We start from the raw sequence: 15,881 nt of genomic DNA on the forward strand, positions 1-15,881 counted from the left end.
AATTCAAAATCAACCACAAGAAAAAATTTGGAAAGGTAACAAATACTTGGAGACTAAAGAACATCCTACTAAAGAATGAATGGGCGTGGCGCCTGGGTGGCTCAGTCGTTGAGCGTCCAACTTCGGCTCAGGTCATGATCTCACACTCCGTGAGTTCGAGCCCCGCGTCGGGCTCTGTGCTGACAGCTCAGAGCCTGGAGCCTGCTTCAGATTCTGTGTCTCCCCCTCTCTCTGCCCCTCCCCTGCTCATGCTCTGTCTCTGTCTCAAAAATAAATTTAAAAAACATTAAAAAAAAAATGAATGAATGGGCTAATCAAGAAGTTAAAGAGGGGCACCTGGGTGGCGCAGTCGGTTAAGCGTCGGATTTCAGCCAGGTCACGATCTCGCGGTCCGTGAGTTCGAGCCCTGCGTCAGGCTCTGGGCTGATGGCTCAGAGCCTGGAGCCTGATTCTGATTCTGTGTCTCCCTCTCTCTCTGCCCCTCCCCCGTTCATGCTCTGTCTCTCTCTGTCCCCAAAATAAATAAACGTTGAAAAAAAAAATTAAAAAAAAAAAAAAGAGTTAAAGAGGAAATTAAAAAGTTCATGGATGCCAATGAAAATGATAACACCACAACCCAAAACCTCTGGGACGCAGCAAAGGCAGTCATAAGAGGGAAATATATAGCAATCCAGGCCTTCCTAAAGAAGGAAGAAAGATCTCAGGTACACAACCTAACCTTATGCCTTAAAGAGCTGTAAAAAGAACAGCAAATAAAACTCAAAACCAGCAGAAGACAGGAAATAATAAAGATCAGAGCAGAAATTAATGCTATTGAAACCAAAAAAACTCAGTAGAACAGATCAATGAAACCAGAAGCTGCTTCTTTGAAAGAATTAACAAAATTGATAAACCACTGGCCAGTTTGATCAAAAAGAAAAAGTAAAGGACCCAAATAAATAAAATCAAGAATGAAAGAGGAGAGGAACATAAACTAGTACAGCCACTATGGAAAATAGTATGGAGTAAGGTAACTGGATGACTCAGTCAGTGGAGCATGCAGCTCAAGATCTCAGGGTTAAGAGTTCGCTGGGTACAGAGATTACTTAAATAAACTTAAAGGAAAAAAAAAAAAGACAAGTATGGAGGTTCCTCAAAAATATTAAAAAATACAATTACCAGGGGCACCTGGGTGGCTCAGATCATGATCTTACAGTTCATGGGACTGAGCCCTATGTTGGGCTCTACACTGACAACACAGGGCATGCTTGGGATTCTCTCTCTCCTCTTCTCTCTCTGCCCCTCCCCTGTTCTCGCATCTGCCCACTCACTCTCTCTCTCAAAATAAATAAATAAACATATGTGTGTGTGTGTGTGTGTGTGTGTGTGTGTGTATATATATATATATATAATTACCATACAATCCAGCAATTCCACTTCTGGGTATTCATCCAATGAAAATCAAACACTAATGCAAAAAGTTATCTGATCAGCAAAACTGAAAAGCAACCAACAGACTGAGAGAAGGTATTTGTAAATGACATGTAAGATAAAGGGTTAGTATCCAAATCTATAAAGAACTTATCAAATTCAACACCCAAAGAAAACAAATAATCCAGTGAAGAAATGGGCAAAAGACATGAATAGACACTTTTCCAAAGAAGACATCCAGATGGCTAACAGACACATGAAAAGATGCTCAACATCACTTATCATCAGGGAAACACCAAACAAAACTACAATGAGATACCACCTCACACCTGTCAGGATGGCTAACATTAACAGCTCTGGCAACAACAGATGTTGGCGAGGATGCAGAGAAAGAGGAACCCTTTTGCACTGCTGGTGGGACTGCAAACCGAAGCAGCCACTCTGGAAAAACAGTATGGAGGTTCCTCAAAAAATTAAAAATAGAGTTATTTTACAACCCAGCAATTGCACTACTAGGTATTTACCAAAGGATACAAGTGTGCTGTTTTGAAGGGGCACATGCACCCCAACATTTATAGCAGTAATTCTGACAACAGCCAAAGTATGGAAAGAGCCCAAATGTCCATTGAATGATGAATGGATAAAGAAAATGTGACATATATACAATGGAATATTACTCAGTGACCAATTCTTGCCATTTGCAAGAATGGAATTAAAGTGTATTATGCTAATGTATTATTTGTCAAAGAAAGACAAATATATGACTTCACTCATATATGGAATTTAAGATACAAAACAGATGAACATAAGGGAAGGGAAGCAAAAAATGTAAAATAGGGAGATAAACCATAAGAGACTCTTAAATTACACAGAATAAACTGAGGGTTGCTGGAAGGGTGTTGGCTGGAGGAATGGGCAAGAGGCATTAAGGAGGACACTTGCTGGGATTAGCACTGGATGTGACACATAAGTGACCAATCACTAAATTCTATTCCTGAAGTCATTATTACTGAAACCATATTAACTAACTTGGATTTAAATTAAAAAAAAAAAAGTGTGCTTGTGATGAGCACTGGGTGTTGTATGGAGTGTTAAATCACCAATTTGTACACTAAAACTAACATTACACTGTATGCTAACTAACTGGAATTTGAATAAAAACTTTAGTTAAAAAAAAAAAAAAGAAGAATTATCTGCACCCCATGTCCGCTACAGCATTATTTACAATAGCCAAGACATGGAAGCAACCAAAGTGTCCATCAATGGAAGACTGGATAAAGAAAATGTGGTGTATATATATACAAGGGAATATACTCAGCCATTAAAAAAAAGGAAAGAAATCTTGCCATTCACAACAACATGGATGGACCCTTCAGGGCATATGCTAAGTGAAATAAGTCAAAGGCAGACCAAAGTTTATGATCTCACTTATATGTGGAATTTTAAAAAATAAACAAAACCCCCTAAAACCCAAGCACACAGACACAGAGAATAGATTAGTGGTTCCCAGAGGCAGGGGATGGGGGTGGGTGAAATGGATAAACAAGTCAAAAGATACAAATTTCCAGTTATAAAATAAGTAAGTGCTGGGATGAACAGTATGGGGACTATAGTTAATAATACTGTATTCCATATTTGAAAAATGCTAAGAGATTAATTCTAAAAAGTTCTCATCACCAAAAAAGAATTGTAACTGTGTGGTGAGATTTTCACTAGATTTACCGCGATGATCATTTTGTGATATATACAAATATGATATATATATATTATATATATATAATATATATATACAAGTATGTTGTATGCATGAAACTAACATAATGTGATATGTCAATTACACCTCAATAAAAAATTAATCCACTAAAAATTTTTAAAAAGAAAAAAATCTTGGGGCACTGGCTGGCTCAGTTGGTGCAGTGTGCCACTCTTGATTTCAGGGTTGTGAGTTTGAGCCCCATATTAAGATGCAGAGATTACTTAAAAATAAAATCCTAAAATATATATATAAAGAGAAAGAAAAAAAATGTTGAAAGCAGCCAGAGAAAGCTAACATATTGTATACATAAGGACAAAAAAGGGTATGACTGACTACTATCTCGTCATCATAAATACTGCAAGCCAGGGGCGCCTGGGTGGCGCAGTCGGTTGAGCGTCCGACTTCAGCCAGGTCACGATCTTGCGGTCCGTGAGTTCGAGCCCCGCGTCAGGCTCTGGGCTGATGGCTCAGAGCCTGGAGCCTGTTTCCAATTCTGTGTCTCCCTCTCTCTCTGCCCCTCCCCCGTTCATGCTCTGTCTCTCTCTGTCCCCCCCCAAAAAATAAATAAACTTTGAAAAAAAAAAATTAAAAAAAAAAAAATACTGCAAGCCAGATTTAATCTCTGGAAATGATGAGCCAGAACTATGGATTTAGGCACATCCGGTACACCTGAGGAACTAGAAGGTATTAAAAGCAAGTCTACACACTAACTGAAGAAAACCTTAGCCCTCTTTCCATGCTCAATTCTATAAAGTTAGCAACCAAACTTACACTCCACAGATACAAGACTATAGACTTTCTCTCTAAAAAAACAGCATCTCAAGATATAAGACCTATAGATATGAAGAATTAAAAATCTCTCAGAAAAATGACCCAATCATGTCATCCTGCTACAAAACCTATTGGTCAATAAACCCTCCCTACTCATACAAAGCTTCCAGTAAGTGTTTCACTGCCCGGGCGCCTGGGTGGCTTAGTCAGTTAAGCATCCAACTTTGGCTCAGGTCATGATCTTGCAGTTCATGAGTTCCAGCCCCATGTGGGGCTCTGTGCTGACAGTTCAGAGCCTGGAGCCTGCTTCTGATTCTATGTCTCCTACCTCTCTCTGCCCCTCCCCTGTTCATGCTCTGTCTCTCTCTCAAAAATAAATAAACATTAAAAACTAAAATGTGCTTCAGTGTCTAAAGCATGTACATGAACAAAGCCCAGTATCACCAGATATGTGAAGAGATACAAACAAAAAATATAAAGAAACTGGTAAGAAATAAAGAAATAAACTTCACACAAAAATAATACCACTATTAAATATCCTAGGATAGCAAACTAAAAATGAAAAAAAAAAAAAACAAAACCCTCCTGGCAAAAGAAAATACTATAGCTAAAAATGAAAGAAAAAAATGGATGGATTCAAAGACAAAGCTGAAGCAATCCTCCCAGAAAAAGACCAAAAAAATTCAAAGAAAAAAGAAAACTAGATAATCTATCCAAGAGGTCCTGGTTCAAATGATGTGAGTTTCAGAAAAAAGGACAAGAAAATCAAGGAGCTGAAATTATCAAAGAAATAATTCAAGAAATTTTTCTAGAACTGGAAAACATGAATTTCTGCATTAGAGGACATACTTTTGACCAAGCACCTGGCTCAAGGAAGAGCCACACCAAAACATATTGTAATAAAATATGTTAAATGCCAGGGATTAAAGACAAGATCCTAAAAGCGTTTAGGGGGAAATAAACAGGTTACTTACAAAGGATCAGGAATCAGAATGGCATTGGAATGCTCAGCCGTAACACTGGAAGCTAGAAGGCAATGGAACAATACCTTCAAAATTCTAATAAAATGATTTCCAACCTAGAATTCTACGTGCAAACAACCAAAGGGAAGAAGAGAATATGCAAGGTTTCAAAAATCTGCCTACTCATTTACCTTTCCTCAGGAAATAACTAGAGAATCTGTTCCACCAAAGCAAAGGAGTAAACCAAGAAAGATGAAGAGATGGCATACAGAAAGCAGAGCTCACAGGACAGACACAAATGGAATTCCCACGATGGTCAAGAAGGTAGATTCCAGGATGACAGGCATCCAGCAGAAAGAGAGAGCAACTATCTTAACAAAAGAGCTACAAAATTTCAGGGAGGATGTCTAAATAAAAAAATAATAACAAAAACTTGTATGTGAAAATAATGAGAGATCTGCACACCTCTGCTGGAGAGTATTTGGATGCTTCCACTAAATACTAAAAAACTAAAGATATAAATCAACTATTAACTCCGGTGAAAACAGAAAATTGTATAAAAGAAGAAATGTAATCATGGAGCCTTCACAGCTGTGAATAAAATTTACACAGTCATACTGTAAATAATGAAATAACAATCAATCCCAAAATTGCAGTACTGTCTATCTAAGTTAGGATGGAGTCAGGGAAATGTGAATATTTTTATAGAGGTAGAGGGTTGGGTCATTTAAAAGAGTTAATGCCTCATCTTCTATGATACGAAGTCAACAGGCATGCCTGGTGGTTCAGTCTGTTAAAGCATCCAACTCTTGATTTCCACTCAGGTCATGATCTCACCGTTTGTGAGATGGGGCTCCGCACTGGGTTCTGTGCTGTCAGGGCAGAGCCTGCATGGGATTCTCTCTGCCCCTCCCCCAACTCATGCCTGCTCTCCCTCCCTCAAAATAGGTGAACACACACACACACACACACACACACAAAAGGGAAGTATTAAATACCTAAAACTGAAAAAGACAAAGAACCAAGAACAAAGAACCTATATTTATTATATAACCTTACTTAGAAATACAAATAAAACAAAACCTGCGACAAAAAGCTGTAAGGATCACTTCTGTGAAGAATGAATATAGGGTTGGAAGAACAGTACATAGTTCTACTACTTTTCATTACAGGTCGGGTAGAACAATTTGGCTGTGGCAACTCTGACCATGGATTACATGTCTTTTTCTTCTTGGTTTGTAGGAATTCTTCACATAATTCTCAGTATGAATCTTCTATGACTTGCCTCTTCACTCATCTTACTGGTGTCATTTGAACATAGTTACATTTATTAAATCTTTTCACTTTATGGTTAGTGCCTTTTGTGGTACACTTATGAAATCTGTCATTCTTATTAAATATTTATTGTTTTACCTTTCATATTTAGATCTTCAAGTCACCTATTACTGATTTTTGTATGATGCTAAGAGTTGAGGGTCAAGAATCATTTTTCCCCATATGTATATTCAACTGATCCATCATCTATTATAAAAGACTATCCCTTTCCCCACTGCACTGTGGAACTACCTTTATCATTTATCTAGTTACTATATATAAATGGATCTGTTGCTGGACTCCATTCTGTTCCACTAGTCTATTTTTCTTTTCCCATGCTACTATCACAGTAACTTAATTCCACTCCTTGATATACACCTAAGAAAACTGAAGAAAACCTGTACCAGAGTTTTCAAAGCAGTTGTACCAGTGTTAATTCAAAGACTATTCACATCAAAAAATAGAAACAAGTCAAATATCCAACAACTGATGAACAGATAAACAAACTTAATACATCAATACAATGGAATATTTAGTCATAAAAAGGAATTAAGTACTAATATATGCTATAATATTCATAAACTGTGAAAACATTATGCTAGGTGGAAAAAAAACACACAAAATGGTACATATTGTATATTTCCCTTTATAGAAATGTTCAGAATAGGCAAGTCCATAGAGACAGAAAGCAGACACAAAATGCTGTATTTGTATGAATCCATTTGTATGAAATGTTCAGAAGAGGCAAACCCATAGAGACCGGTAAGACTAATGGTTGCCAGGGGCTAAAGTGCAGGGTAGGAGAGCAGAATGGGGAACTGCCGCTAACGTGTAGGGGGTTTCTTTTTTGGGTGATAAAAACATTCTCGAATTAGAGAGTGGTGATAGCCACATAATTGTGATATACTGAAATCCCCTGAAATGTACACTTTAAAATGGGCCAATTTTATGGTATGTGAATTATATCTCAATACAAAAAGATTTTATAAAAGTTTCAAATTATTGAGGAGAAAGGAACACAGAAGGAGGAAGAAAGCTTGGTAAAATCTAGTATATAATCACTTATATACTCAGATACATAGTTATACACACATGGCAAGCACACACTCAGACTTTCAAAGCCTTCAAAGCAGATTTGGTGGGGCAAACACTCATGAGGTATTTTTTAAAATATAAAAACAACACAGGCACATGGAAAAAAATTTCATTACTGAAACATAAATTTCTCCCTCCCATGCTAGTCCCAATATTGAGGCAACCATTTTTTTAAAAACTATTTTTAATGCAATTTTTGAATAAGCAATACAAACAGGCTACTTTACTTTCTTATTATCTTTCTAGAGGTTATTTGTCTACACTAACAAATCAAACATACAAACTTGGTTCCTTCCTTCTCATACAAAAAATAACATTATGCAGACTATCCTGCACTTCTTTCTTTTCTCTTAATAGAGACTGGGAAATTCCTAATCAACATATAATAAATTCTTCATTCCTTTTTTTCTTTTGCTAATTTCTTTCTTTCAAACAGGGGCAGAGTATTCTACTGTATGTACCTCTATTTCAATAAGTACTTTATTGACTCTGCCATGAACGATGAAGAATTTAGTTCACTGGCACCACAGCTTCCCCTTCTTCCTGATATATTCGCATTTTTTATTTTACATTTTTCAAATGGTTACCTTACCCTTAAATATACACAATTTTTAAGTTCTTTAAACCATGTGTGACTCCTCACTATATAAGAAAATAAATCTTTATGTTTAGCTCCTTTTCCTGACATGACAGCCACACAATAACTTTTACATCAGTCCATAACGTTTACCTTTACCTTCCATTTGTAACCCTACAACAGAGTCACAAACTCATGCCATAAGGATCTGGGACAAGTAAAATAAGCAGGTGAAGCAGGCTTGGGCTAAGATAAAAGAAGTAGAACATGATGGAATAAAAGTTCTCTCTCTCTACAGTCAATTTTTGTATTAGCTGTGAACACTGAGTTAAGTGAATGCTGAATCATCGCCACTTGGGGAAATACACAGTTAGGGTCCTGCAAGCTTCTCATCACATTTTTTGTTAATTAATACATAATCTTGTTTTGTATAAAAGTGTGTTTCTGTTTTAAGATGCCTTATTTAATATATATTGTTGATTCATTCACACTGAATTCACAGCTAACAGTACTATAACTCATGCTTGAACAAAGCTTACATAATAACACATGTATTTTGTCCCTAGGGCATATCACAGCCTTCTTGTGCTTAGAACACTAGATAGCAACTCAGCAATACTACCCCTGGGGGCCATTTTAAACAGCAAAATTACCAATAAAAAGCACAAAAAAGTGAAAACATGGCACTGAGTAAACTGTGAAAAGAACACTTGTTTAAAGTATGAGAGCTGAAACACGGAGTGTTGTTTTGTTCAGCCTCAGGCAGCTCAAATTTTCCAACACTGCACATGCACAGGTCCTTGAATGATTGGCAAAAGCAATCTGAGTTTTGATTTTGAGGTTACAAATAAATTTTAGCAAGTAGGTGAATTTGCAATTACAAAATCCTCAAATAAAGAGGACTATTGTATGTGTGTTCATTATCTATCAAATCAAGCGTATAGATTATATTGTGCAAACTGCAAATCCTGTATAGCCTACTGCTATATATATATGTGTATATACACACACACACACGCACATATATATATATATATATATACATATACATATACGCATCTATACATATATATGTACATATATATAAATATAACTGAACAGTCAAAATTTCAAAGAATTTAAAATTTAAAAGAATTAAAATCCTTCACTATAATTACACTTTAATAGATTCACCATGTATTTTTAGAACTGTATGACATGTGAAAGTTTATAATTGTCATATCTTCCTTATGGATTATTAGTCCTTAAAGAGTATCTATCTTTGTACCATTCAGGCTTTTGTTCCTGAAGAATAGGCTTAGTACTATTGCTGATGCTAGAAATATAGCAATGAAAAAAAAAAAAGACTTAACTCCAAGGCTTATGGAGTTTAACACTGTACAAGAAAGGAAACAAACAATAAACAAATATCTAGTAGTATGTAAGGAAATAGAAAATTAGAAATTAGGTGGAGAAAGGGGGAGAGTGATATAGCTATCTTCTTACATAGAGCAGACAGAGAAAGCCTCTTTGAAGAGGTGACACCTGAGCAAACATCTGAACGACGGATGGGAGAAGTATGTTTGAGACAAGTGGCAAATATAACAATGTGGGCATAGTGGAATGGCTGTTAGTTGAATAAGGTATTTAGTCTAAAGTTAGATCAGAAGGTCTTATTACAGTGTGATGAAGACATTTAATTTTATTTTAAATGTGATGGGAAGTCTCTGGAAGGCTCCGAGTTGGGGAGAAACTGATCTCAAATTTATATTTAATTGTTCTCCATGATTATCTGAAATATCTTCTTTTCAGTTATTTCCAATCTTTGTCATTTTTGGGAAATGCTTCTTGTCAACAGTCTATAGATGGAGTCTCATTTGTTGTGATAATATATACTTGGCTTTATGCTTTCTACATTATGTAATAGCTTAAAATAGAATTTTTTGTTTCTTTTTTCTCTATCCCTCACTTTTATTGGGTTATTTCTTTTTATTCCACCTTCTACACCCTGTCACAGTAATTTAAAAGTTCTATTTACAGTATCTCTGTTGCCTATACTTATTACTTTCCTACTTTTAAGCAAACATACCTCAATATAGACAGATTTATGATTACTCCCTACTCTTAAACAACTTTCTTACCTTTCTCCCATTCCTTCTCTCCCAGAGCACCATCACTATCAGAATTGTGATCCTTGTGCTTTTACTTCCACATTATCAACTCCTGGTTTACCATTATTAAAATTGCCTACCCAACAATACTGCATTTCACAGGCACATTATCACCAGCAATTTGTATAAAATCATTGTAACAGTCATTGATCAACAGTATTTTACATTCTGTAGCTTCATCTATATTTGTTTTTAAATTTAAATGGATATTTTAAAAATGGAAGGCTATCCACAAAGAAAAGTAAGCCAACATTAATTCATCATCCAACACAGAACCCATACTCAAATTTCCTGAGCTGTCTCAAAAAACATTCTTTATAACTATTTTTCTCCCAATTCAGGAGCCAATTGGGATTCACAGATTCACAGACTGCATCCGGCTATGTCTCTTTCACTTCAATCAATCTAGACAGAACAGTTCCTCCACATCTCTTCATTCTTCATGGGACTGAATACTTTGAAGAGTCCAGGCCAGTTGTCCAGCAGGATGTTGCAGGAGTATTTTATCATGACTAAATTCAAATAAAATTTTTCCACTATGGAGAAAGAAGATTCCACTATGAAAACTATAGGGCTTCCTCTTGTTGCATCTCCTCAGAGTGCACCTAATTAACGTCAGACTGTCTGTGTCACTACCAATAAAAAATTTGACCTTGATTATGGTGGTGACTAACAAATCTCTCTATTTTAAATACCCATTTTCTCTTCTGTAATAAATAACTCATCTATAGGGTGAAATTTGAGACCCTGAAAATACACTAGTCTCTGAAACATTTCACTAAATGATTTTAACATCCACTGATAATCCTTGCCTTAAATAATAATTACGCTAGGGAATACTGAATGTTGACTTCCTGATTCCACATTCCTTCTACATTAGCTGACATTCTTCCAAAAGACTACCACCTAACAACAAGCATACCTAGCTTGGTTCCTAAGTACCATTCCCCACCGAAATGAAGCACAGCTCCCTCAGAGAAAAGTCCGTTCACATTCACTGAAGAGACCACAGTGATATTAGAGAAAGATGGTAGGGGCTTGTGTACACACGAGCAAAATTTCACAAAAATGATTACATCTCTTAAATCTGGATAAAGAATATGCAAGTATTCTTTGTACGGTATTTTCAATTTTCTATAGGCATAATATTTTTTCAAAGTGAAAAGTTATTTAAAAAATAGGGGCTGGGTGGGAAATCCTACAGGAATACACAAATATCAGTTTGAGTATAATATAATTAATATAAACAATATAATTAGTATAAATATACACATGAGTAGAGAGTATCATCATAATACTAAAAATAGAACATGTAATCTCGAAACATCAGGAAAAACTCCATCTGTCCAATGGAAAGCAAGGGATAGAAGGAAATAAAAGTATAATTAGAAGACACTGGACAATAGATAGCAGAGCCAAGTCAGAAAATAACAATAGTTACAATAAATATAATGGACTAAACCCACCATTTAACAGGTAAAAACACTAATATTCTATCAAAAAAGACATGCAGTTGGGGTGCCTGGATGGTTAAGTGTCTGACTTCAGCTCAAGTCATGATCTCACGGATCATGAGTTCAAGCCCCGCATTGGACTCTGTGCTGACAGCTCAGAGCCTGGAGCCTGTTTCAGATTCTGTGTCTCCCTCTCTCTCTTCCCCTCCCCTGCTATCAAAACTAAACAAACATTAAAAAAAAAAAAAAAAAAAAGACATGTGCTCTAAAAGAAATACAATTAAAACGAGTAAAAATAAAATAGAAAAACATATACCCATATATCTAAAACAAAAATGAACCAAAAGAAGGCTGAAAATAGTAAGATTTGAAAAAAACAAATAATTAAGGAAAAAATAATTAGTTATAAAAAGAACAGAATAAGATGTATGCATGTAAAAATATAGCCTCAAAATATTAAGCAAATGTTGATAAACTGCAAGCTGAAATACATAAATCAATAATCACAGCTAATTTTTTTTTATTGAAGTGCAGTTGACACACAATGTTACATCAGTTTCAGGTGTACAACATAGGATTGGACAACTCTATATGTTATGCTATGGTCACCACAAGTGTAGCTGCCATCTGTCACCATACAATGCTATTACAATACCACAGACTATATTCCTTATACAGCTAATGATTTTAATACACCACTCAGAGAAAAGGTCAAGCTGACAATACAAGGAAATATCTAAGATCTGAACAAATAAAATTAAGAGTTATTAGATATGAAGTGTTTATAAAATAGGGCGCACTCCAAGAATTAATGTCATACAAACTGTATTTTCAAAATGTAATGCAATAAATTAGAAATCCGCAACAAAAGAATAGCTTAAAACATCCCACATTAATAACCCTTGTGTTAAAAAGGAAATAAAGGTGGGGCACCTGGCTAGCTCAGTAGTTGGAGCATGTGACTCTTCATCTTGGGATTGTGAGTGTGAGCCCCACATTGGGGATAGAGCTTACTTAAAAAAAAAAAAAAAAAAAGTAGAATAAGCATTATAATATGTAGCCTTTTGAATCTGGCTTCTTTTAAAAGTCAGCATAATGCATCCATTTGAGATTCATCCATGTTGTTGCAGGTCGTCATCAACTGCTAAATAGTATTCCATTGTACAAATATATATATCACACTTTTTAATCCATTTCTTAGATGAGGAACATTTGCGTTGCTTACAATATTTTGAAAATTACAAATAAAGCTTTTCCTTCCTTTCAGATTTGACAGCTGCTTATGTGGTATAAAAAAACAAACAAAACAAAAACAACAACAAGACTGCTACGTACAAGACCAAACTATAACCTCAAAAACCTCCAAGGTCACGGTCACCTGGGTGGCTCAGCTGGTTAATCAATCCAACTTCAGCTCAGGTCATGATCTCACAATTCCTAAGTTTGAGGCCCCCAATGCACTCCACGCTGACAGTGCAGAGCCCTCTTAGGATTCTCTCTCTCCCTCTTTCTCTTTACTCTTTCTCTTTCCTCCCTCAATTAATCTATAAATTCAATGTATTCAAAATAAGAATTCTACTTGAATCTTTTAAGGATAAAAATACAAATAAACCATTATATAAAAATTCCCAAATGTTAACAAGTAAGTGAAGAGATACTCAAATTTTTTATGAGGGAATAAAGATCCATAAATAACTAACTCAACCTTAGAAGATTAAAGAAGAGACTTGCTTTACCATATAAAAAAAAACATACAAAAATACAACAGTATTTTTTTTTAATGTGATACTGGGACAGGAACACAGACCACTAGAATGTAAGAGAAACCTCAGATAGATCCACCTAAAGACATGGCAACTTAACATACACGATAACGGTGGCATCACCAATCAATGGAAAAATACGGATGATTTAAGAAGTCTTGTGGAGAAAACTGGTTCACTAGATGGTGAAAAATAAAACTGGGTCCCTATCAATACTATATAAAAGATAGGGCCTAAAGTGCAAATATGACAGTAAAACTATAAAATTAACAGAAGAATCTGTAGAATTATCTTTGTAGCCCAGGGGTGGGGAAGATGTATTTAACTCTTAAAATACCTTATGGTCCACTGGACCCAATTTCAGTGTTTGAGCTTTTTTTGAGTAGTTCTAGCTATTTGTAAAAATTGGTACTTTGGGACTTTTATTCTTTCTTAGAGTTCATCCAAAGCATAAAAATAAAATTTATTTTTAATAGAATAAAATGCATTCTATCTGGTCATTAATCACCAAACATCCAATGGACCTTTTCACAAATTTAAAATACATTATGTGATCTTATGGATCTAACTTTTCCTATATTTTGTTATTACATCATCTTCGAATTACTTCATCATTACTCATCATTGTTCATCAATTATTCCTAACTATGCTGAAACAACCAAAAAATCATTAAAAAAATAGGATGATGATACGATAGGCAGAATAATGAACCTCCAATGATGCTCACACCCTAATCCCTACAACCTGTGAATGTTACCTTATATGGCAAAAAGGACTTTGTACATGTAAGGGTAAGAACTTTGAATTGGGGAAATTACGCCAGACTATCCAGATGGGCATGAGCCCAATTCTAATCACATGAATACTTAAGTGAAGAACCTTTCAAGACTGATCAGAGGGAGATGTGACTTCCAAAGAACAGTGAGAGAGATGTATGACTGCTGGCTTTGAAGATAGAGGAAGGAGACCACCAGCCAAGAAATTTAGGCAGGCTCTAGAAGCTAGAAAAGGCAGGGAAAATTATCCCCACCTAGAGCCTCCGCAGAAGGAATCCAGTCCTCCACACACCTTGATTCTAACCCTATGAGACCAATGTCAGACTTCTGACCTTCACAACTTTTAAGAAAATAAATGTCTGTTGTTTTAAGCAACTCTGGTAATTTTTTACGGTAGAAATGGAAAAACAATACAGAGTTAATGACCTAAAAGAGTGACGCAATAGTGAAATAAATTATCATCTTTCAGTTATCTTCTTGTCTTGCCCAAAGTACTGCACCATCTTCCAAGAACGTATGAAAGACTGGAGACATCACTGCAGACTGATTTTAGATTGCACTGACTTAATTTTTTACGGTAGAAATAGAAAAACAATACAGAGTTAATGACCTAAAAGAGTGACGCAATAGTGAAATAAATTATCATCTTTCAGTTATCTTCTTGTCTTGCCCAAAGTACTGCACCATCTTCCAAGAACGTATGAAAGACTGGAGACATCACTGCAGACTGATTTTAGATTGCACTGACTCCAGTGGAGAATCAAGAAATTTTCATCTTCCACCCAAGATGGTCAAGAGAAGAAAATGACAGAAGACATTTTATAATTAATTATAAGACAAATCAGAAAACAAAGAGATAACACCTCTAGATTCTAAAACTGATGGCAATGACCATATAAAATCTCAGTCATTGAATGTTATTACCCGAGAAGAATTTTCCCAAATTCAAGAATCAATGAATCAGATAACGCATTTCTAAGGAAAAAAAGGAAACAGAATTTTCATCAGTCATTTAACTGAAGAATTTCATCATATAATATTCTTCTACAGGAACGTGGACCACTTCATGCTCAAAGGATGCATGACAATATCCTTCATCCTTTATGATGCCTGTGCTGCTTGTGCACCAAGATTTACTTGACACAAAGAGCTTTTTAGTATGTTTAAATTCTTATTGAAATTTCTAATAAAGTTGTTTTTCATTATACTTTTATTCCTGCTATAAACTAATAGCAAAATAACTTAAAATGTAAAAATAGCAAAAGGACCTATTTGACCAGATGGTTCATGATGAGGACTATTTTTCGTAGTATACCAACAGCTATTTAAAACTTTCCAGTTATAGGCTCTAAGGCAAAAAAAAAATTGGTAAGTTTGATTATAACAAAATTACAGAATCCTCTACAATGATCCTGTACAATGCTGGATACCATGAACAAAGTTGATAGACATGACAAAATAGGAAATGTTATCTGCACTGTATACAACTAATGTGGAATTGCTATGTAGAATATACAAAGAACATGGGAAAATCAGTTCAGTTTGAAAAAGTAATCACTAATCCTTATTGGAACAATTTATAAGAGACTCCCAAAAAGCCAACAAGCATATAAAAGAAATGTTCAAAATAACTGGTGGTATGAGTGAAAAAATGAGATACTATTGAGATACCTGTTAAACACTATCAAAAATGAAGAATCCAGATAATGCCAAATGTTTCTGAGATGTAGGGTTATATAAATGCTCATGCATTCTGTTGAAAGTGCAGATTAGTTGTATACAACTGCTCTGAATAGCAATCTTATACTATTTATTCAACTTAACTCTATACATACCCTATGACAGAGCAGTT

At 35.3% G+C, this 15,881-nt stretch overlaps 1 protein-coding gene across 1 annotated transcript in view; it reads right to left on the minus strand.

Annotated features, from left to right (window-relative positions):
* The window catches only part of TLK1 (tousled like kinase 1), a 147,060-nt gene that overhangs the window by 87,447 nt on the left and 43,732 nt on the right, over positions 1 to 15,881 (minus strand). The window lies entirely within an intron of this gene.

The sequence above is a fragment of the Felis catus genome, chromosome C1, assembly GCF_018350175.1.
Source record: "Felis catus isolate Fca126 chromosome C1, F.catus_Fca126_mat1.0, whole genome shotgun sequence".
Taxonomy (NCBI): domain Eukaryota; kingdom Metazoa; phylum Chordata; class Mammalia; order Carnivora; family Felidae; genus Felis; species Felis catus.